General features: G+C 42.6%; 1 long non-coding RNA gene across 1 annotated transcript in view; it reads left to right on the top strand.

The window, feature by feature from the left end:
• Positions 1 to 20,249, top strand: part of LOC136791105 (uncharacterized) — a 79,186-nt gene extending 58,937 nt beyond the window's left edge. Inside the window, exon 4 of the long non-coding RNA XR_010832372.1 lies at positions 18,884 to 20,249. This is a non-coding gene — a long non-coding RNA (uncharacterized lncRNA). The remainder of the gene's footprint in view (positions 1 to 18,883) is intronic.
• Positions 20,250 to 24,376: the final 4,127 nt, after the last annotated feature.

Here is a 24,376-nt window from a genome sequence, read left to right as displayed (position 1 = left end):
TTAGACTAGCTGAAGTGATTTGGACGCATCTTCTGTTCACTCATATAGACATATTTTTATTAAAAATTATTATTACTTCAAAAATCATTATTACTTCACTGCTTTACATCTTGTTAACAGAGTAAGAACCCATTCTTCTAGACAGAGGCTGAGCAATGGCTACATCCCTTGAGGCTGCAAATTGGTGTACATAGCAATGAATGAATGTACAATGGTAAATTGGTGGGGAACCCAGACAAAGCATGACAGTGTTCAAACTGTAAGGGAAAGATGGACCAGCAGATAAAGGAGAACAACTCAGCACCTTCCCAGCTTGGTCTGGTTGTAGCTTGGGCTCAGAACAGGCAGTGCATAGATGGCACTGGATGTCTGCTCCTGGACTGAGCTGTACTTTGACATGTGTCAGTGATATTTAATTACTAGGACAATGGATGCATCTCAATGCTCCAGTCAGCTTTGGAAATATCAAGTACTGGGGTATTTTCCCTCCCTCTTGACATCCATAGGATCTGAGAGCAATTTTCCTACAATACCACTCAATCCCTATGGAATCCCACTGCTTTCACCCTTATTATGTGCCAGAAGACTTTCCCACAAGGGTTTAATCTTTTTCTGCCTCAACTGAGAAATCTGTGGAAACAGAAAGAGCACAAGACAGACTAAAGAAGAAAGAAAACACAGTCAGGAATTGTTCAGCCTTGTTCCAATATGCCCTGTCTCCCTACAGCTGAGATTCTTCTGAAATTCACTGGTACTAACTAGCATTCATCACTCCAACCCACAGCAATTTACTGGTGGCGATTTTCCGCTTCCAGCTGGTGACTTCCTGACCTCAGAGGTTAAGACAATTTTTATTCATGCTACTGAACTTGGCATCTGAATTTTAATGTCATGCTTTTTGCCTCCCCGCCTCCCTGTTTTCCTGGTGCAGGCTTACAGCCTGTAGAATATTTTCAGGGGAAATGGAGAAGCAATGTGCCATCCCCAAAGCATGACAGTACAGCATGGCAAAAACATTGCCACACAGTAGTGCAAGCCTCATATTTTCAGGTGAGTGTGATGTTGCTGGGAGAAACTGCAAGCCAGATTCCTACATTCCTAGGGTTGAGTTGAAGTGGGTCCCCCATTGAAAAAACATTTTCTATTGTTTTTAATTTATCGTAACCAACAGAGAGCCATCATTTTGTAGTTCGGTTGTCTGATGTCTTAGGTATGGGTCATGTAACGTGGAAGAGATGTGACTGTACGTAGCACTCAGCAAACATTAAGAAAACAGTCCCAATAAAAGATGGAAACATCAAGACACTGGGATACATTTTAAACAAACTCTTTTTATGGACTCATTCAGTCATCAGGGAGCAGTGAGCAACAGTGACAGGTAGATGGCCATCATACGATCATTCAGGCACTGAGTAGCAAAACCCAGTAGCAGACTTAGACACTGATTGAAATGGGAGCTTGATGACTAAATATCTTTGCTGAGCTGCAGTCGTGGGTTTCAAGGTACTCTATCAGGTCAGTGTTCTCGTAGAGTCCTTTCCAAACACTGGGAAAAAATCCAAACACTTGAATGATCTTTCTCTGACTCATCTTCTGTTCCACCTTACCCTTGTCCACAGTCCCCTTTAAGTAAGGTCTTCATCACAGAAGATAAAGAAACTTAAGCACTCCCAACTCGGAAATAGGCTGGGTATATTTACATTTGTTTATTCAATACTTGATAATGAGGCTGAGGATGGCTGACTGCCATCAGTCACAGCATATGTTGTCACCATCACACAAAGAGGGTATGAAACTTCTCTTCTGCCACTACTGTCCTCTACTTAATGCCTTTGTGTGTTTCTTCTTTTATTTTTTTTTTTTAATTTCTTTTTTTTTGGTGTCATGCTTTTCAGCATCTAGAGTTCCTAACCGGGAATGTACTAGTATTTCTGCAACCCAAGACAAAGCTGTCAACGCTGCCTGCCTTTGTTAGGCTGTACCAAAATATAAAGAATTGAGGTCTGAAAATTTCTTCCTTCTCTGAGGTGTCCATGTTGCTGACCCCACTTGCCCAACCATCGGTGTCATTCAAGACCAGCACTTTCTGAATTTAGCAGTTTTTCCTGAAAGAAAAAGCTTGAGCAACAACAGCAACAGTTACTAATTTTTGTCTTTCACACTAAACAGAAGATTCCCTTTCTGTGTTAAAGCAGAGTCTCTGAAGCTGTGAATTTGAAATGAAAACATCCATCTGTGTCTCCATGTGTTGCCCTGGCCTCCCTCTCTGCTCCAGAGTAGCTGAATATCAGAACAGATCAGCCCTGGCAAGAGAAACAAATGCCCCAGAGTTTGGATGGGGATCATTCAAGCTTTGCTGATACTGATTGAGAACAATACAAACAAACAAGCAAACCCGAGAGTTTGCTGGGAGAGGGGAGTAAGCTGGCCCTGAAGACTCCTTCAGTTATTTTCTTACTCATTCTAGGTATCCCTGGTAAATTAATCTCCCAAAATGTTTCCTTCACTGTGGACATGTCTGCTGGCCAATGTCAAGGACTGAGCCAGGGTCTTTGGGAGCTATTAGTGTGGCTCTTCACATGGTGAAGGAAGAACCAAGCTAGAGCTCAGACAGAAGGGTAAACTAACAAATGCCCCTCACCGAGATTCATGAATTTCAGCACAGTGAAGCCTTCTCCATATTTTCTTTCTCTGCTTTTACATTTCTGTCCTTCCACTGCTAGCAAGAATTCTCCAAATTTCCATTATTTTGAAAATGGTTAGCTTTGGACATGCTTTGTTATTAACTTTCACCTGGTGCTGTCATTTAAGCTAGAGCTAAATGGGTTGTCATGCACTCAGAGATCAGCATAAATGCCCTGGCATCAAAGGTTCATGGCCACAATAACCCAGGCTGCTTCTGAAAAGACGCAAGGATCAAGTCCATTGCGACGCAAATGTGGCCGATTCCCTCGCTGGTGTTTTGTTTCTGTCTGGGCTTAGAGAGGGGAGGCTGAGGACAAGAAAGGAAATGTTCTGTGGGAAGATGATCTGGCATTTTTTCTCATTCTCCCCACACACGCATTCCAGAGAGTTACACACCAGATAAGCAGCAAGCACTGTTTGGCCGGCTAAATACTGCACAAGCATTATGGACCATCTGGGGACTTATAAAGCCTGCAGGATATGAGTAGAGGTTGTGCTGGAAGTAGAGGCTGAGCTGGTATCCTGTGTCTAAATACCAACACAGCTGCTTGGAGCAAGAAAGGGGAACCCTCCAAAGGAACAGCAGTAGGGGCTCTTCTTTAGGAAGGATATTACTCTTGAGTAATTGAATTGATTGTGACTCCTCCATTTGAGCCTGTGAAATAAGATTCCCTCCAACAGAAGGAGCTGGGGGGGCACAGCAGCAAACCCAAAGGCTACTATTATTATTGTTGTTGTTAATGCCCTTGCTATTATTTTATTTCTTAAAGAGCCTCTGAAAGTGTTCTTCAGTATCTTGAGATGTGTGAACTCCGTATAGTATGCTGGCCCTGGAAAAGAATCAGTGTGCTTCAGCTGAAGGGAGGCTGGAAAGATAGCATTTTCCCACAGTCTGAGAAGAACCAGCTCATTGGCTTTCACCAGGCACCCGTGTTTTGGGACAGGAATGCCATGGGTTCATTTTCTTGTCAGCTTTTAACAGGTGAACCGGGCTGAGTGGGGCGGAGGAGTCACCCCCAAAACAAACACATGTATGAGCTTGTGGTATTTTATGGACAAGAGATATACTCAGGGCTCTGGGTTGGAGGGAGTTAGATCTCAAACAAACAGGGTCTTTAGTCACGTCTGGAGACCTTGTTAAAATTCTTTCTGCTTGCAAATCCCTCTGATAGAAGGGAAGCACGCTTACCTCCAATGTGACCCCAGGCCAGGGTTTCACCGGGGTGAATTTGCCCCTCTGTGACTATTTGCTGAATCCTAAGCGCATACTGATTTTAAAAGGCCTTTTCTCAAAGCACCAGGCTTTCTACTTCACTCCAGCTGTTCAGCTTCATACTCCAGTCCTGCCTCCCCCTTATGGCTACTCTTCACCAATGTCATTCATCCACATGTTGTAGCCTAATACCATTTCTAAATTGAGTCAGTGCCTAAAGCGGATCCCAAGGACAGTTGAGGCCTCATTATGCTGTGTGCTGTGTGAGAACAGGGCAGAACAAATCCCTGACTTGAAGAGGCTTCATACAAGGAGAGAAAGGAAGTGCTCCAGGGAAATAAAGGGAGTTGCCCAAGATTACTTGAATCCCCAAAGATTACTGACCCCCTATCTGCCTGTTCTCAGCCCATAACCTTCTACCCTCAGTTAACAGCTGTATTGGAAAGAAGTTCTTTAACCAGCTAATGCAGACAACTGGCGTCACAAGAATTAGTTTAGGTTTTACAAGCAGTCTGCTTTTGACTTGGACAAGAAGCTTGGTAGATCACATATAGCCTGAAACCACTGGGGTTCAGGTGAAACTACACGACACACTGAATAACCTTCTGTCATCTTTTGTTCTTCATAAGCGTTGAGTGATTTTTTTCAGCAGAGACATGTCTCAAGTTCTAGGGAAACCCTCAGCCAAGAGGGGATAAAAAAAAAAAAAAAGAGATCAGTCATCTGTCATATCATTTCCAAGTAATATTTGAAAAACAAACATTGCAGGGCATACATCTTTTGCGGACAGATTTCCAAACACCTAAAGTGAGAGATCCAGCCATACCCAATGCCAGCGCACTTCAGACGCAGTCTCTGCAGAATGGTTTCAGATGGAGCGCAGAATTTGGTCTCCCTGCCCCACCAAAATGCTTATGGGTTAGGACTATTGCAAGTTTTTGGACAGTACTTCAAAAGGAACTTCAGTTGAAGAAATAATTATTATATAAGTTACAGCTGAGCATTTATAGCATAATTGCCTTTCCAGAAGTGTACCTCTAACACACCCTGGCATTGATGTTTTCAATTCTAGGGTGAAGACCAAAACTAAATAAGATCAGCAGGAAATCCATATTCATTTCAAATTCATTTAGCTACCCCAGGATACAAAAAGAAAGTCTTATGCAGTCAAAGACAGAAAATCATTATAATAAGAAAAACATGGGCTAGATGAAGGAAAGTGATTAGGTATGTTTGGGCAACTGCGTTTTTTTTTTTTTCAGAGGGAAATCAGTCCAGATCTTGTCTTTATTTCCAACTTCCATGTTCAAGTAAAGCTTATTATTCTATATAAACTAATTATAAAGAGCTTCTGCATCTCATTTGGGTCAAGCATCACAAGTAAAAGAAGAGATAGCCAAAAGGTGGGATAATTGGAGGGTATCATACAAAATTAAAAAGCAAATATAAAACAAACTAACAAAAACAGAAGATATTTGTTCACAAGAAGTTGCTAAGCTGTGGAATTTCTAGCTGGATGATGCTCTGTGCTAAAGATTTTTCTTCCATTAATCTGTTTAACTTCTCTTTGAATCTATCAAGAAGTTGCTAAGGAAGTCCACAAGCCAGAAATGTCAGTAAGTTGGGGTAGTGTTCTGGAAAAGTTTAGTACATACCTGCTCTCGTCTTGAGCATCTTCATTGATCTACTTCATTGCTCATGGCCTGCTGGAGACAGGGCCACGGCTGGCAGTGGACAGCTCCAGACATTCCCGCAAATGCTCTCCCCTCTACCCCCCCCCCAGAAATAAAAAGGAAAAAGAAAGCCCTTTTAGACTTTGTATATTGGTACTATCTTCAGTCTGTATTTCCTCACCCCAACCATGGGGCCCCTTGCTTACATTTTCCCCTTTTCAGAGCTGTAAGTGGAGAGGTTCAATGTAGGACCACCAAATGGAGCCAATATGGGACAGGATACCATCACCTGCTTCTTCACCTTGTGGAGAAGGTTGAGAACATGCTTTTAGTGCCAGAAGCAATATATGGTGGGAAGAAGGTGTCAGTCTTCTGCACCAGTCCCAAGATAGCTTCGTGTATTTGTGAAGTCAAGCTTTCAGGCTGTGCAGAAAAGATGATCCAGAACAGTGCCACGTGGGTGTAGCAGTCATGGGATTGTAATAAGCTTCAGAATAGTTTTTGTGTAACCTGGGCATCCTCAGAGGAAAACTCCTCTGTTTCGTTTCTTAACCTGGTGAGAGAGGACATGAGCTCTGCTTTGAAGGTTTTGTTTGGGTAGAGGCCCTTTGACTGACTACTGGGCTCTGGTGTGTTCCCAGTAAGCTGAAGCTCTCTCTTGACAAGCTGATTTTGCTCCAGAGAGAATTGCTGCCCTAGTCTGGATAGAAGGGCAGGGGATTACGTTAGAGTTTTAAAAGAGCTTTATGGAGTATGAGGGTGAGTAGGCAGTGTAATCACTGTTATGCAGATGGGGAAAAGCTCTTGGCTCCAGATGGATTCCCTGGAGAATCAGATAAGCCATTTAGAGTACTTGTTGGCTCTCTGTCCATTTAAACTGCTTTGCAGCTGGGTGCTTCTCCCAAGGACTTTGGAAAGGCAAAGTATGGGGATAGGTCACTGCCACGAGTTCAACCAGGATATAGGATTTGCTCCCAACACATGGCTGGGGCTTGCTCCCACAAAGAAATGGACTCAGTCAAAGACTGAATAATGTTTATTAGAGAAGGGAGAGAGTGGGGGTGGTGCTGCCTGCTCAGAAGTAGCAGCACAAGAGCCTGGGAGTGTTTCTCAGGCCCTGCTCTGCAAGCAGGTGGTGAAATACCCTCCTAGCTCAAGTTGTGGATGAATATGATGTTTTGAGATGGAGGCAGGCAAAACAGCTACAAAGACTTCCTTCTGGGCAGCAGATTTCACACATCAGTGGCAGCAGTAGCTGCTGTTTCTACTTTCAGACTCAGATAGACCCAGAGGAGTTCCTCTTCCCTTACCTCTGTTCTGGCTTTAGGCAGAAACCCTGCAGGAAAGGGCAGAGTTTGACAAACATCTTGATGGAAGCAGGCAGGTATGGTTGTGCCCTGGTCCAAGTCCATACATACAGCGACCATAGCCACCACAGGTACTCCAGGCACTCTGGGTGATCTCTGTTGGTCTTGAAATGTTACAGACTACAGCATCACAAGCAGGCGCTTGCATTTAAGGGATGCCACCTAATTCCTATATTCAGCAAGCAAAGCATTATTTGGAAGCAGGAAGTCAGAGAAATATTGAAGATGCCAAAGTACAGGGTCAGTAGGTGGCTGTCCAGACTAAGCAAGCATGGGAAAGATGGTCTGATAAATGGCCCATCAGAGTGTAACCTGACAGCTTTCTGTTCTGTTTTCTGCCCCTGTAAATCACATCAACCCACCGACATGATGTTTTCTCTCATTCTGAAGTGGAGAGAAGGTTCCTGGAAGCACAGGGAGCTGTGCAGGTCAAAGCCATTGTTCTACTGGATGTTGCACTTGCTAATGTCGTGGTAGGAACTTAATAACATTATGCTGATTGCCCCCCACCCTCGCCCCCCAGTTCACTCACTTTTCTTCTAGCTTTCCTGCAGCCTTAAAAAGGAAACAAAAAATGCTACTTCTTATGCATGAACAATCACTTTCAAATGCCAGATCTCAGTCCAGAGCCTCCTGGAAAGGAGTCAAGCTCTAAGGAGTCTGTTTTCATATATTTTCTCTTATCAGTCCCCATCACAGATCGGGGTTTGTGGTTTTACAGCTGATGGCAGGTTGCCTGCATATCTCAAGACTGAAATGCAAAAATAAGCCAAGCATGAAGACAGTATCAGCTTGACGCTACATGCCTTTCTAGGGCTATTAGATAAGAGATACTGTTTGTACAGAGCAAACCTGTTACCTCAAGAAAACAAAACTGCTTTTAACTGTGGCTTTCTTTAACTCTCCTCTTAAACAAATGTGCAAAGTATGATTCAAAGAAATGGACAGCCAGATCATCAGCTCTACACCACTGACCCCAGAGTAGCAGGAACAAGCTGTCAGTGTGTTGAAATGATTGCTTCCCAGGACAACTAGTGCTGTCCCCCATGTTTCTGAAACCTTCCCACATATCTCTTCCTGGGAGCTTCCATTCTGCCTCTTCCCATCTGCTGTCTCCCACCTTGAACCTGCAGTGGAAAGCCTGGTGCTGAGGCACTCTGCAAATGACCACAGTATTTATCTTCTGATGGGCTTACAACCAGCTTGGAGAAGACCAACCTTCATTAGATCTTAAGCCCCAAGACCCTTTAATAGTGAAGCATTCCTAGAAGGTGGTCCTGTCTCCATAAGCAGTATGTGTGGGAAATGCTCTGGGGCATTCCGTGTGAGGAATACACACTGGGATCCTTGTTTCTTGATGGACCATCCTGAGAATACACTGGTTCCCTTCTGGCCCACATTCTTGGTTTTCTTCCTGTGGAGATGATAGTACTGGGACTGCAGAGAGGACTAGTGCACACACAGATCTCTCTCCAAACCACATGGTCCAGATCTGTCCAGGCATGCTTTTGCATTCCCCAATTTAAATATAGCCTGAGTGCATGTCTGCTCTGAATCACTCTTTCAGAGAGTCCCTCTCTTTCTCCCTCAAATCATTCACTCTATATGACATGGAGACCTCCAAAATGTAATACAAGCCTTTTTATGCACTCAGTGTTCTTATACATTACGCTTTAGGCAAATATATATTTTTTTCTTTACCACAGATAGCTACTGCTTTAGGAGCCATCATATCCCACTAAACCACAAGAGGTTTTCTTATTCCAGGTGAGCACATTTCTATGGGAAAAACTGGTTCTACGTTGTTTTGCTCCACCTGTAACCCCCTCCCTCCCTCCACACAAGAAGCTCTGAAGCTGTATGTCCAGGGAAATGTAATTTGTGAACAGTCATAAAACTTTCTGCTGAAAGATGAGTTCACTGGACTGGTGTTTGATAAAAATTAAGTTAATTTCCTAACTACCCCAGCATCTCATTTCATTCTTAAAACCTAATAGTATATGTGCTGCTCCAGTTGCAAAAGCACAGCAATAGCTTCTCTTCTCTTAAAAAAGGGGTCAGTCCTCTTTCTTAGGGTTTTGCATCTGATCTGGGTATGACCTTATATTTGTATTTATCATAAGAAATTTTTGACTTGTGTTGAACTTAAAAAACCTTACTCAATACACTCATATACCACACCAAAACCATCTGCAGCAGGAGATAAACTTTACAGATTAAGGTTGACTAACATTCACAAAAGCTCTTGGAAGACAGTTCAAGCGATTTGGCAAAGCAGGTAATGACTTAAACCAGACATTCAGCCCTGAGTCTCTCAATGTGGTGTGAGGTGATGCAGTTAGATGCTAAGCATCTGAACTGATACCAGGCAAAAATGTGGGCACTATGATTGATTCTGAATTTGGCTTATCATGTGAAAAATGTCTTAAGAGTTTAAACTCTTAAGTTGGCTATAAGGTCTCAGCTCCTCCATCAGTGTTAAGGTGGTTTAAGAATTTAGTGTCTTAAAAGCAATGTGATCTGCTAAACTGCTTTCAAGATTTAGGAGGACTTAATTATTTAAACTGGTTTAATATCTTAACGTGGCTGAGCCACTGCTGCTGGCCTACAAAGTTAGCAGAGTTGAGGCTAGGTGACATTGGAGGGATGTCGTTATTGCAGAAGAACGGATTAGACCAGTGCAGTGCAGCCTTCTGGCTTTCCAGTCTCTGAATCTGCTGTATGTTTTTCAAGGTCATTGCTCAAACAATTCCAAGCAGTTGGCAAATAGAGACTGGGACTGTTTGCCAGTCAAATCTAGTTCAAGTATTCTTTGAGTCAATATCCAGCCATTGTGTTACTTATTTGTTCTTCTAATCTTCCAAATACCCCATAAAACCTATATATTTTTGCTCTGCCCTCCTCCTCTTACATTTCAATGACAACATGTCTGCTATTTCTGTAGCTCCTTGAAAATCCAAGCCAAGTTTTCTATTGATGCCAGGTTCGTCTCCCACCCTTATGCCTTCCTGTAGGAGACACTCCCCTTTTTTACTTGCCTTTTCACTCTGGGATCATGATCCTAGCTTTAGGATCTGGTGCCAGACAATAAAAGAAGGGGTGAATACCAGGCGGGCAAAACCAGGTGGGTATCTGAAATTCTCTTTCAGAGCTTTCTTCTGTTTTTCTCTGTCAGGTCATTTGTACATGCCTCCTGCTGAAATCAGGAGGACATAGGGAACTGCTGGCTCATTTGAACAATGAGGTTGTCTCCAGTGATGATAGACACTTTTCTCCCTCTGTACTGGGAAAATTCCCAGCTGCACTTAACTAGGCAATGGCTTAAATCTTCAGCTCTCGGCATCTCAGTCTTCCTGTGGCATTGAGTCCCAGTGTCCCATGAAAACAAAACATTCATTTCTTTTCAGTAAGATGGAATTTGTCACTTTTCTGTTCCCCTGGCTGAGCCTTCTATCATAAAAAAGGGAGACAGATTGTCTCCTGTAGGTTTGTCCCTACTTTTTTTTTTTTTTTTTCTTTAAGTGTTGCTTTAATTTACCTCCTGTTTGTGATAAGTGATCCTATCCTCTTCACTTTCTTTTTCTGTGACCTCAGTGAGACCCAGATGTTCTCAGGATCTTTGAATCTGATTTCTAGGCATGGAAATAAGGGCTCCAGTTTAGGTACCTTATCTTGGAAAATGAGGCCGCAGCTTTACTCTCCAGAGGATAAACTAAATATGATGTTAATGCATTTATCATCAAACATTTACACAATTTTAGTTCCTTGCTCCTGGTACCTAGAGTTGATGTATGCACCTACCACTGTATTCTCACTTCAGCCATCTGAAGTATGATTGTGCTTGTTTTAGCAAGTCTTAGGGAAGTGGTGTCTCATTTTCTTTAGACAACTCTGGATACAGTGATTTGCTTCCAGGGTTACTGGATCTATGCTAGAAGCCTGATTTTTAGCTGCTGAATTAGAAGAGATAAAATCTGTCCTACATGCACTCTGGCTTCAGGGAAAGGGTTAAATGCAACACCTTCTGTTGACCAGTTCTGGGATATGTCTGAGTTCAGCAGGTGGATTGCTGGGGATGACCCTTGAGGCTGTGTGAAACACCACAAACATCTATTCATAGGGATCTGGGATCAAGCTTTACCTGAGCCAAGAGTAAGGAAAAAAAAAAAAAAGTAAAATAGCTTAAAATCTGTCTTTGAGTCTTGTGGCTTAATTATCACTGGGGCCTGTTTATCAGCTCCAGAGGAAGGCAGAACTGGCTGTCTGGATCAGTCAACTGTGCATCCGCTCACAGTCCTATGCTATGGTCATGGTCCCTGAATTCATTGTCATGTGCTTTCCTCTGCCCTGAACAGGCTCAAAAATTGTCCAAACTGCAGCTTTGTAAAGAATGGCCAATAACTGCCTTTTCTTTCAGAGAAAACAAAACAACTTCTGGCTTTTTTGTTTTACTATAATCAGAGGCTCCCTTTTTAATCATTCCAGTTTCTAGTCACATGGAACGTGAACTGTCTAAGAAAGCTTGAGAGAGAGGGAAATGAGAGAAAGGAGGGGAAGCTTAGACAAAAAGCTTCCTCACTGAGGACAGGAAAGCTCCACTGCAAGGCAATGGGGCAGTGACCTTTTGCCTTGAGGTCAGGGTTTCAAATGCGTTCATCAGTTAATAGTTTTGGGAGGTTGTTCCCCTGGACTGAGAGGAACGTGGAATGGACAACATCTGTCCTCATGCTCTGGTTGGGTCCAGTTGCTACATCTTGAAATCCTGGAACTCAGTTCTGGGTTTCATCATCACCTGTGTAAATCTCTCCCATTTGCTGCTGCTGGGTGATTTGTCTGCAGAGACCAACACAGATTGTAATTTTACCTGTGAGAAGAGGGAATAAGGAAGAACATACAGATCTCAGAACAAACTCCGGACTTTTAATTTATTCATTGGAGTCTGGAAATTTACTTTCCTACCTATTTTTACAGTATAAAGAATTGTTTTCCTTTATCCTCCAGCATAATCAAATCTTGGGGTCAAAACCTAAGCTTTTCTGGAATGACCCTGGAATTTCACACATTCTTCTTAAAGATTGAGCAAGCTTTGCAATCATGCTGGACTTAAAGGTTTCCTAAGGATGGAAAGCCCTCTCCAGCACTTAATGGACATGTCTGAAAGATGAGTCTGGGGTAGCTACAGCTTCTTTGTAGCACAACCTTTATAAGGAATGAGAGCTACCTTGTCATTCCTTGTCCATTCAACATTACCTTGTCCACTTAGTGAAAGCTCCCTCAGAGAACAGAAAGAGCAGAAAAAGCTCATTTTGATGCTTTTTCCTACTTGAAAATCACAGGATTGTACATGTGGCTGTATGCTTACCCTCACTTGTTCTAGCAGTTCACCTTCAGCCTGGTAACTTCTTTCCCTAACAGCCTGTACATCAAACCCCTGGAGCTGAAAGATGACTCTCATTTCCTTTAGCAGGGTCCCAAAACCATGCAAATCACTACGTGAGGCCAAAGACTTCTACCATGCCAACACAGGACCTCACTTGAACAATGCCTCAGGTCCCTTCTCTGTGAGCCAAAGATCTCACGCTTAGCCGTGTTTAGCAGCTATCAGGAAGGCTGTACATGTAATTTCTCTCTTCATAAGTCTCCCATTTGGCCTCCATGCCTGCCAAATGTTTGTGAAGCTTCCTCAGTGCCGCTCAGCCATGCTGGTGTGCAGGCTAGCTCCAGCTGTGACCTGAGAGAGAGGTGGGCATTGCCTTGTGGCTCTGTTCATGTATACACCCATCCTTTCCTGCTCATACACACAGAAAACGAATCCTTTTCTCCAGCTTTGGAGAGGTCACATAGCCAGGACACCAGGACACCAGGGCGGTCACAGTTACTCCCCAGAGGCTTTTCAGGCCGACAATCTGGAAGACATCACTCTCACCAGTTTATCTGGCCCTGTGGTTAACTTGGGATGTAATATTTCATGTTCGTTTGGGCTGGAACCAGGGTTGTCATCCTGTGGCTCCAAATGACAGAAAATCCACCCCGTCCCTTGAGGTGCAGCTCTCCCTGCGCTGCATTACTCTTCTGCACAGAAACGTGCTGCGTATTTCCTCTGTGGGCTTTGCTGATTTCCAAACTACAGCCCATGGAGTCGCTCATGCCTCTGGCTGCTAGATCAAAGATTCATTTTATATCAGAGTTTTTCATTCCATAAGTCCCCTAATCACTTATTAACCTGTTAGCCCATGCACCATCTCACAAATTGCTCTCCTTTCTCCTCTCACTGGTGAGCATGTTTCCAGACTATAAATCTTTCTGGCAGCTCTTCTTTGAGCTTTCTCCAAGTTTTCTTTTTAATGTGCCAGCTCCAGGACTGGACACACAGTTTTATTCTCACATGTTTGCCAGAGCTTGGTTTCACAAACTCATTTGGTAAATAGATTTTCCTTCTATATATTTCTGCCGGTTTTGGGTGAGAAAATGGAGAGGGAGAGGGAGAGTGATAGTGTATGGTGTTGTTTTTTTTAATTATGTGATCCTAGTACGAAGGAATCTTTCATGTTTTTTTTTCTGGGGACCACCCAGTGACTCTTGGTGTAACTGCAAGTGACAGTTATCATCTTATCTTTTTGAGACTTGACAGCAGATGTCCAGAAAGAAGCTGTTTTTGACCAAACTCAACATCAGTCCCACCTCTTTCTCCCACCCCGTCCAAAAGAATGGTTGGTACAGCATCCCCTCCCTCTCGTATTCACACTACACGACCATGTGAGCCAAGCTGTGCTGAAACGCCACCCTTCTGGTTCTCCTGCCATGGCTTTCATCACAGGACACTTCTTTCAGCCACTGTGAGCTGGGAAAGGCTCCACTGGTGTCTGTGTTTGGGTGCACCATGCCTGGTCGGGGATGCACTCCCCAAGCTTTGTGCAGGCTTGCACCCTCTCCTGCTCCAGTGATTGCTGCAGGGCCACCGGGCATCTCCCCTCTTACCTCTGGGGGAAGAGTCACTTCACCCACCAGAGTCTTTAAAGAGAGGATGTTAAAAACAGAGACAATGAGCTTGTAAGGTCAGGCTAGGCTGAGGGCAACAAGCAGTCAAGTCTCTAAACATGGCAGGGAAGAGAATGTTTGCTTTAGATTTATTTTTTGTTGTATTGTTTTGTATTGTATTGCATTTTTTAACTTAAAAAGAAAAAAAAGAATTGGAAATGTTTCTAGTAGTCTCCCTTCCCCTCTCTCTCTCATACACACATATATATATATGCATATGTATGTATTTGAAAAAGGCAACCCACAACTTTTGGTTTGAATTTGATCTGACAGTATCCCTTTAACGTGAAACTCTAAAGCCGTAATTGATACCCCAGTTGGACATTATCACAGATTATTTCCTGTCTGTGTTTTGACTGTCCTGGTCGAACGGCTTCCAAACCTAACACAGAGTCAATGAAGAGAAACAACCCTCAGCTACTATTATTCCTGTTACTCATTCTACCAAAATAATAAAAATAATGAAACCGCAGCCTGCCTTGAACAGTAAAGATCTCTTAAAAGCCTTTCCTAAGCCGAGCCTTGACGTACCTTGCATATCTTAGGGAAAAAAAATAAATTTGGTAGGTTTGAGGGAAGAATTACCAGTGATGTTCCTTGGCCGGGCTCGTGTCCACACTGCTCATAAAGCACTGTTTGGGTGCAGATGTGAGTGTTGGGAACTCCCCGTCCCACCCAGGGCTGGCCACCCATCTGCTGTGTGGCTGGCCACGCGCGGGCTCTGCCACGCCACCGCGGGCACTATATTTTCCATTATTTGCCTTGGAAATAGGTCTTCATTTAAAAATAAATTAATTTACCTTTTTGTATTTTTATTAGTGTTTAAAGATGGTTTACACTGAATTTAAAGTGTTAGTATAAAAAATGTCTGTTTATTTTAATTCCTATTTGGTAAAAATCTTAAAAATTATGTTCAACAGAAAAGGATATTTGCATTTGTTTTTATTTTTTGTTTTCTCTCTTTGTTTTGTTTTATTAATCTAAAATAAATCCAAGATATCAGAAAGGGGAAAATCAAATCCTATCCACATCTTCCCACCTGTTCTGAAGCCTGTCTATGAAGCTTCAGATGGGAACTCTGAGTGAAATGGCTTTCCTCAGCTCTATTTGGCACCTTCCTCGTTTGCTTCCTCAGCCAGGGACTATCCCCTTCCTGTAGCCTGGGGAAGGGTGTCTAAGTTGAACTGCTCAAAAGCTGCAATGCAGCCATTCTGGATCCTAGTTTAGTGCAAAAGACAAAGCACAAGAAAAAAAGAGTGTCAAAGAACCAAAGAGACCTTGGAACATGGATCCAGACCAGTCATTTGTGTTAGTTTTACCCCAGCCATGTCATAGACTAATTTCTATTTTTCAGGAGAGATGTAAATGAAACTGCTTTCCAGTGAGGTATTCAGCTCTTTCCTCTTTTCAACTTCAGACTTACATTTCTAAATTACTCACAGACTGTCCTGAGAACCTTACTTAGACAAGACCTGAAGGCCAAGATTTTCCTCCATGAAGAACATTTCCCCAGAGCTGAAGAGCAAAATGATGCAAACTGCAGGGATTTTTTGGCTCGGTGTAGTAGGGTGGAAGGAACAGGGGATGATCCACTCTGATACCGTTCAGATGCTTGGCTGTGGTTTCAGCATCTGGCAAAGGTTAACAGCTATCTTAAACTGAAGCTGCTTTTAGAGCAAGGGGACTTAAAGCACACCCAACTGAACATTAAAAATCGCACACATGCACATGCCCTACAAAGCCAACCCACTGGCATGCAGATGAGGAACTCCTAAAGACTGTTCCATCCTGTGTTTTGGGCTCCTGTATGCTAGGTTTCTTTGGATTCATTTTCCTGTCTTTCAGGAAAGGTTCCTGGGAGGCATAGCCATTTATATTCTGAGGGTATAAAACAGAAAGACCAGTTTCATGCTGGGTGAAATGACGCTGTAGTGATGTTACAGCTACTAGAATTTGTCCACAAGAAGTTAAAAGTGGGAAAAACTCTCTGAGAGTGTTGAGCTTGTAATTCCTCATGGGAATGGTCAGTGGTGACCAATGGTGGAGGAACTTCAGAGCAGCAGAATGAAAGGGAAAAATGTTTCCAGCTCTCACAATCTTAAGGCATGGAAGGAGAGCAGTTGGGGAAAATGAAATAAAATAAACACGCATCACACAAGGAACAGTAAGAAGAGGGTTGAAAGAAGGTGAGATGGATAATTAAGCAATAAGACATGACAGGCTGTGCTTTTCTGGATGATTATTGCATGCCTGCTATGATGTTCTCTAGGAGCAAAGTTTCACTGCACAAGAACGAGAATCACCCCCCAGGGGCTGGCTGGCGGGAGGGTTTAATTGCTGTTATTACAAAATTAATTTGGAAATTAAAATAATAATAATAATACGAAGAAAAAGGAACAATCTCCCCCTGCACTGTATTGTTTGTTAGAATGTGTTAAAGGAAAAGAGATGACATCACCCAGGGCTGGTATTTGGAGGGAGGACAGTGATATCACTGCCAGCCAAGCCCCAGCTGGGTCCTGTGGCATGCCGACTTTTGAATGGCTTTTCTTCTTTCTCTTTCTCATTCCCTGGCCTAGGCTGCCTGCCTTCAGGTCAATAACTTCTTGTGTTAGGAACTTTTGTCTTTCCTTTATCTCCTTCAGAAAAATCTTAGTTCTGCTCCTTGCCTTATTCTCTCTCCCACTTTTGGTAAAAAATAATCATAACTCTTTGATATGTGGAAAGTAATGCATACCATGCTTGTGGTCCAAAAGCGTGGTATTTCTTTGGGATTTCCTCTCCGAAGATCTTTCTCTCCTTCTATTCAGTCACACCCCAGCTCCTACCTAACCACCTCATTCAGTGAACCTGTAAATAATTGAGTACTATGTCTTCATTAGGAAAGGAAGGTGATGTAGCAGAAGAGGATTCTTCTTCCTTAGCTAGGTAGCAGTGGATAGCATACACGGAGTTTCATCAGCACTGAGTGGCATTTTTTTTTTTTTCACACAGAAATTCCCTGTTGAAATAAATTTGGTTAGGAAAAATTCCATATTGAATATTTTATGTTTTCAGAACCAAGGCTCCAATTCCTATGTATCTGAGACTTCAGAAATCCTAATTCTAGAGAAACTCAGTAATACCAACTTTTTTTTATTTTTTATTCCATTTTACAACGGAAAAGTGATTCTGAGATTTCCCTAGGAATGGATTTACTTTTCTTTGTAGTGGCTGGTTTTAGTTCATACCCAAGTAATCTGCCAGTCTAACAAAAACTTCTGGTCAGATGACGACTCAGGAACATCAAGTTGCTTTAGGGTATGTATCTGAGCAGTTCTAGACTTAGAGCTTTTACGTGGCCCTGAAATTTCACTTAAAGGCAAAATGAATCAAACAAAGCAGTTTGACTCCTTCGACCTGATCTCCAGCCTCCACTGTCATTCATGCCAGCTGAGACTCCAATATCTACTGGGCAGCTCTATATCACAGTCTGATGAGTGGTGCTGATATCAGGACTCTCCTCGTGATAGCTGCCGTACAAAACAGGAGATAAGCTAAGACTAGATGAAACAGAGGTCAGCAAGAAAAGAAGATGCACAGAGAAGCGAAATGACATACTCATGTTCACACCAGAAATAGTAGCAAGATCAGGATTACATTTCAGGTCTTCTGAAACTCAACCCAGAACTGTGCCATTAGCTGATATTTTGGTTTGTTGTCATGGGATATAGGGTAGGACAAATCCTCTTTTCCAAAAATCAGCCCTGCTCATGTGAGTTGTATTTATCAAATTGATAAGTTGGTAAGTAGAATTGTGTTCCCCAAAATGGGGCTTTGTTCAATCAAAAAAAAAAAAAAAGTAATTTAAGTTCTATCACTTCATTGTGCTTGCTACATTAGGAGATGTGAAGTTTTTCACATGCCACTGCATATTACCAGCATTTTATCAGAGGGATGAACCTATGACCTTTAACATCAAAGCCTGGGCTTCATCACTAGAGTTAAGGAAAGACCTGCAATACGTGTTATCCTTAGGTGACCCAACAAGTGTAATGGGAACAGGACATTATATACATGTATTTATATACATATACACACACACACATGCATATATATATATATATAAACATACACACAAATGCATATATATACTTCTGTAGAAAGAGGGGAAAATGCATCTCAGGAGAGTAAGAGTTAAATGAACCATCAGTAGGTGAATGCAAAGTTGCTTATGCAGACATTTTCTTGTAAAGGTCTGGTCTCTGTCTATACATTAAGTACATGCAGAGACTTGCTCTATCCAGGTTGACAGCTCTGGCATTATACATCTGTGAGGAAAGGTTAAACAGCATCATGGCACCACTTGGAAAGACTTAATAGATGGAATTGTACCTTCCTAGTCTCCCACATTGTCAAAGGTAAACTGAAGTGGGAAATTCCAAAGGTCTCATAAACAAATTTCTACCTCATGGACAGCGTTAAGCTGTCATGTCAAAAGGCTGGGCTGGGGACTGATACTCCCAGTTTGAAGGGAGGAAAGAAAAATAGGCAACATATATCAAAAAAGCAGATTATTTTCCTTTTCTGGGGCAGGAAAGAGGTTCCATTGGCCCCCTCTGCACAGTCCATTCTCAAGGAATCAAAAGAAGTAACTCCAAAGGAAATTAAAAAAAAAAAAAAAAAAAAAGAAAAAAAAAAGAAAAAAAAAAGAAAAAAAAAAAGAAAGAGACAGGGTAAGATCAGGGATGGGAGGGAAAGAGAAGAAAAGCTTTCTAAATGTCAGTTGAGGCACTCAGAGAAATGAGTGCAGAAAGACATTTGTCATCCTTTTCTGAGTACAGCTTTACAGACAGTGAATGCAAGGAATTTATTTTTACTGGTACACCATCACCCACTGGCTGAAATATTTCAATTCTGCTTTCCAGGGTCAGTTCCCTGCTGATGTGCCACTAAGTGATGCTGTGCAACGGGTGGAGATGTGGTCTTCAACATGCTAAACTCATGACCAGGGTCTTGCTCTTTCCTTTTGTCATTGGCCTCCCACCCTCCATGCCTACCTCCACTTGGACCCTTTAGAGAGCTCTGGCTCTTGGTCTGAGGCACCTGCTTAGGTCAGGCTTGAAGGTCTGCAACACGGCAGGGCGGGTGAGTTTGATTTTGCAAGGTTTCAGACCCACTGGCTCTGCAGGGGGCACTGCTTACCAGCTGCCTCATTTTACCAAGCAGGTCCTGCTCAGCACCGTGCAGGGGGAAGCTTAAAAGGGAGCTGCATGGGAGGAGGAAGAAGTGGGTGAGTGGTGAACCTGTTCCACACTGAAGGGAAGAGGAGGAGATAGTGTGAATTGTATATATATTTCCAAATGCTGCTTTCGTTTCCATTGTCTTCTGTAAAATGATGGACTTGTTGCATCTCAAAGCAAACTAATCAAACTAAAGTATCCAAACCAAGTTCAGTATATAAACCCTTCTCCTCCCTCTTTCCCAGCATCCATACCTTCCAGCATCTGGATGAGGGAATGGGCATGCCCACAGACCCAGGTCTTCAGGGTGCCCATCAGAAAATCCCACACCTGTTTGTGGTGTCCAGGCGGCAAGTGACAAACAGGTTTCCTCCATCTCCATCGGATCACCTGGCGGAGGTGTTTCTGCTTGTCGAGGCAGGTGGGGCAAAGAGAAAACAGAATCGAGCCCCAAATTCAGTTCAGTGGAGAGGTGCTGGGAACGAGGTGTTGTGTTTGTGTTGTACTTGGGCTCTGCACATGGGCAGTGCTGCCAGAACGCCTGGCACGCTGGGCAGGATGGTGCAGCGGGTTCTGGTCGGGAGCCAGGGCAAGAGATTAGGCAACATTACAGCAGAGGAACGTGGGTTCATCGTGTCTCAGAAACCTGGCAAAACAGACCTAAAGTCAGAGACACCTCCTCTGGTCAGGCTTGCTAACACCTCAGAGCAGTCTATTCTTTCAGAAATTCCTTGAGAGAAAAATCTACCAAGATGTCTGCAAAACAACGTAGCAGTTGATGGTGCAATTCCCATGAAATAAATTATTCTTGAAAACAACTTTTGTATGTCTTTTTTTTTTTCCTTATATGTTTTGGTTTCTCCTGGTGTCGCTTGCATCTTGACTGAGATGGTCCCCCTACCCCCTTTTTTTTTCCTCCACTTTCATAAAATTATTTAGTTCAGATAAAACTTGTTCTGATTTTCTTCCTTCCTCACTCCTTGGGGCTGGAACTAAACCAATTCAGTCTTTACTGGGGAGCAAAATAATAAAGAGAAATTCCCAAAGCAGTGAATCCACCAAAAAGACAACCAGCAGCAAGAAGCATCTCCCTCCCTCCTTGCCCCCATCAAATGGTTCTCATGATTCTCAGGTCAAATGCATATGCGAGAGCTTCCATGCATCAAATTTCCATTTTACTCATTCAAGTAAATTTTCTTTGCAAGCTTTCTGTGTAGCCTGAAGCACACAGCTATTTTTGATCTTTCTATCTTTTTGAGGGCGAGGCAGAGTCAAGTTACCTTGTCATCAAATTCTCATTTTGGCAAGGAGGGTGGTGGGGGTGAAGAAACAGAGGACTTTATAGCAATAATCACTAACCAAAACACTTCAGAGTGCCTGAACTTGTTACTGCGTCTGTTCAGTTCTTCGACAATATGTCAAGCAGAAAGAAAACAGCTTAATTTTTCACAAGCCTGGTTGCTTTCTGAAGCTAATAACAACACGGCAACTTGTTTGAACTAGTGAATGGAGGGAACATGCTATTAATACCAGAGTCACAGTGCCCCGTCCCCCACAACTCACCAGATGTCTGAATTTAAACTGTCACCTCACGTATCACATCAGTTTCTATGGACAAAATCTTGGTCTGTGTTCCAAATGCCCTAGAGGCACAGAGCTGTTCTTGCATGGTCTTTGATATGGTCTGTTAGTAATATGGTTGTAAAATGCCATGTGCATTTATAGTGCATTATTATTAATATAGCTTCTGTTCCCATCATTTTTTATTATTTATGCATTATTCCCTTTCATGCAACTTGATTGCTCTGGGGACTGACACAACGTACAAATCTTTTCACCTTTCTATCAGCACTCAGCCCAGTTTAGTAACCTGCCTGCTCACCTTGCTGGTAGATAGTGTGGTAAGGTTATGCATTCACATAAAACACTGAAATTTATTGGAAAACAGAGAGGGATTCTGGGAAAACTCTGAAGGAAAATGAAATAAATCCATTCCCCCTGGAATTTGGATGTGGAACTTTTTGAATGCCTTGTCTTCCATGTCATCCAAAAAAAGACTCAAAACCCCCAAATGTTTGGGCCAAACCCTTTTTGGTCTTCATCAAAAAGTCAAAATTCCTGTGGAAAGAAGACACTTTTCAAGAAAATGTACATTTAATCAAAACTGCAATTTCCCAGCAAACACAATGTTGACTACAGCTGTGCTGAAGCTGAGAGAGGCTGCTGGGCTCCACCACCTCCTACTGCCAGCAGATTGTCCTGTGCCTCTTGACCTGGGCCTCAGTGGGGAGAAGAAAGTCAAGAGCTTTGCTTTTCTGAGCAGTCAGGTAATAAAAGAGAGCATGGTTTATGGAACTGGAGACAAAATAGGGCCTATCGATGGTGGAGAAATTGCAGGGAGGCAAGAGGCCAAAGGGATGTAAAAGGGTTTTCACAGAGTGAAGCTGTCTTGCACGCTGCCCTGGGACTGTGCAAGTTTATTCCAACTCTTTGGCTTGATGTAACTTCTTAACCAGGTCTTTCATCCTGATGGTGTGCAGCTCCCCTGGGACCTGTCTCTGGTGAAGTCACCCACTGCAGTCCCAGGAGCCTTTTCCCCAAGGCAGCTGAAAGCCTGTGGAAAGGCAAAGCCATCAGCTCTGTTTCCAGAGACCTTGTGCACATGCATACCTGTACATAGGGGTCAGCACTACTCCCAGACACATTGTGCATTTCTGCATTCTTTATGGTTTCTTTTTTCTTTCCTCATTCATTTTTTTTTCTTTTCCCTGAGATCTAAAATTAAGACATCGTGCAGATGGAAAACATCTGCCTGTTCTTTGTGCGTGGAAAACATAACACATGGCAGGGATGATAAATAATAATAAATAATGATGATGATGAAAGCATTTTGAGAGGCTCAATGGTTTGATTTGTCCAGAGCAGGCATCACACACTCTCTGTCAGGCCTAAGGAGGATAAATAGACTGCTGTGGTTTAAAATTTTGCAAATGGCAACACAGTTTTGAGACATTTAGGAGGAGCAGATGCTGAGCATGGCTTGTTTTGTCATGGGTTTGTGCTTAGGAGTGCAAATACAACCTGCATTCTCCTGAGTGCAGGTCTACCTATGTACAATTTGCAAATCAGTCTCTCCTAAAACTAACACAACTAGGCCCAAAATGACACAGACTCCCAGTGAAGTAATATTTCTCGTTTCTACCTTGTCACCTGATACAGGGTTATGAAATCCAATCCATATGACAAGTCATATATTTGCTTCCCTGAGGTTATCTCAAAAAAGTTGTAACTTTTCACCCAGAAGGCATAATTTTTTGTGTCTCCAAAACATCTATGCAGCAATCAGCTCTAATTGTATCCCCATGGACCTCACCTAGACCTGCACTGGGGTCCACCTAAAAACTTCTTCCAGGGCTTGGGTAGTGTCTGGTCACCTCAGACTGTAAGTAATGACGCTGTAAAATCCAGTGAGTGTTATCTGACGGAGGGGGACAACAGGGATTATTTAATGAGATGCTGAGTCTCAGCTGAGTTTCCAGAATGCAGGTGCTCAACTTAATATCTGCCAGCAGGTTGGTGCTCTCACTGCCTTTGTAAATAACTAGGCCCAAATGACTCTTAATTTTGAAAACATTTCAAGTTGTGATATGTCTACAGACAAAAAAAAAAAAAAGACAAAACAGATGGTGGAGAAGGAGTACAGCGTACTGTCAAAGGAGGGTCCATATCTAAGTAAGAAAAGGTATTCAAGGTATTCTGGCCACAGATTGATATATACGTATGCATGCAGGTCTGAATACTGGCAAAGGGAATGTGCCAGGACTGGATGCATTTACGTCTGACAATGTGACAGCAAGTGTTTCAAAGGACAGTAACTTACCTGCAATTTTCACCTGTTCACAGCACGTACCTCTAAGACTCGGAGATCTCATCTTCTAGGGCAACCATCCCATCATGTCTCAGGCAGGCTGATTCACAAAGGGAAGGATCACTGGAAAAAGCCCACCACTATACTCATGACAACGCTGCGTGTGTGTACTTGTGTGCACTTTGACGCATTTTTATGTAAGCATTCAGAGAGTAAACACAGCATAGCATTTCCTTTTTTTTTTTCTTTTTTTTTTTTTTTCCTGGTCTGCTGGAATGCTTGAAGCTTAAGACACACACACACACACACACACACACACACACAAAAAAAAAAAGAAGAAGGAATCGGAGCTGAGCAACAAGAGAATGATGATGCAATGATATTGCAGCAGCAAAAGCAAAACGATCTGCTAAAAATACACCAGAGGGATCTAAATATTTCCATAAACAGATGGAGGTCAGAGCCCAAAAGGAAGAAAAAAATGCAAGTAAAGGAAATTGTATTTGACAACCATAAGGGTCTTATAGTTCTTCTGTGTCTTTTATCCCAAAAGGTTTTTTTTACAGATGCTCACAGTTGGGTAAAAGAGGAGTCTGATCCCACAATGCTTTACTCACACGAGTAACCCTAATTTATGTTCATAAACTTAAAGGGGCCAATGGAACTACCATGTGAGCAATAGCTTGCATGAGCTCTTTTAGAGAAGGCATCTGGCAGTGCTTTATAGTCAGGGCTGCAGAACAGTTTCCATGCTAAACTTCTCTTTTATTCATTCTCATATTTTCTTTTTTTTTCTGTTTTAGAGCATTTACATTTTCAGCTGAAGTTTTCCAAACGTAGTCCATGCCTGAATGTGAATTTTATTGCGATGCATGAGGAAGAACAGTTTTCAGCCTGGCTGGAAAAATGTGTTTTCTCTTAAAGAAAAAAGTCTGAGCTTCTTCCTGTGCCATCCTCTCCCTTTTATCTAAATAAATAAGAAAGGGCTAAATATTCATTTGCAGAGTTGTCCTATGGGGAACCAGGGATGGTGAAATCTGATGAGCTTTCAAAATCAAAAACATCCCAGAAATGTATTAGAAGGTAAATTTGTAGGTACGTGAAATCCAGAATATATTCTGTGGGGGTGAAATTCAGAGAAAGGGTACCAGAGAGCTGCATGGCACATGCTCCTTTGAAGCCAGAGGCCTGTGCTCAAGCCTTGCTTTGATCTTGCCCAAGCTCACCCAACTGTGAATGGGAACCTGGCTTTCTGAACGGGAAACCAAAACCAGGTGTCATACCAGCTGTAGCATTTCCTTGTGACCTTG

Source organism: Anser cygnoides, chromosome 6 (assembly GCF_040182565.1).
Source record: "Anser cygnoides isolate HZ-2024a breed goose chromosome 6, Taihu_goose_T2T_genome, whole genome shotgun sequence".
NCBI classification, from domain to species: Eukaryota; Metazoa; Chordata; class Aves; order Anseriformes; family Anatidae; genus Anser; species Anser cygnoides.
The sequence above is the reverse complement of the archived record's forward strand: the minus strand, read 5'-3'. Positions and strand labels throughout refer to the sequence as shown.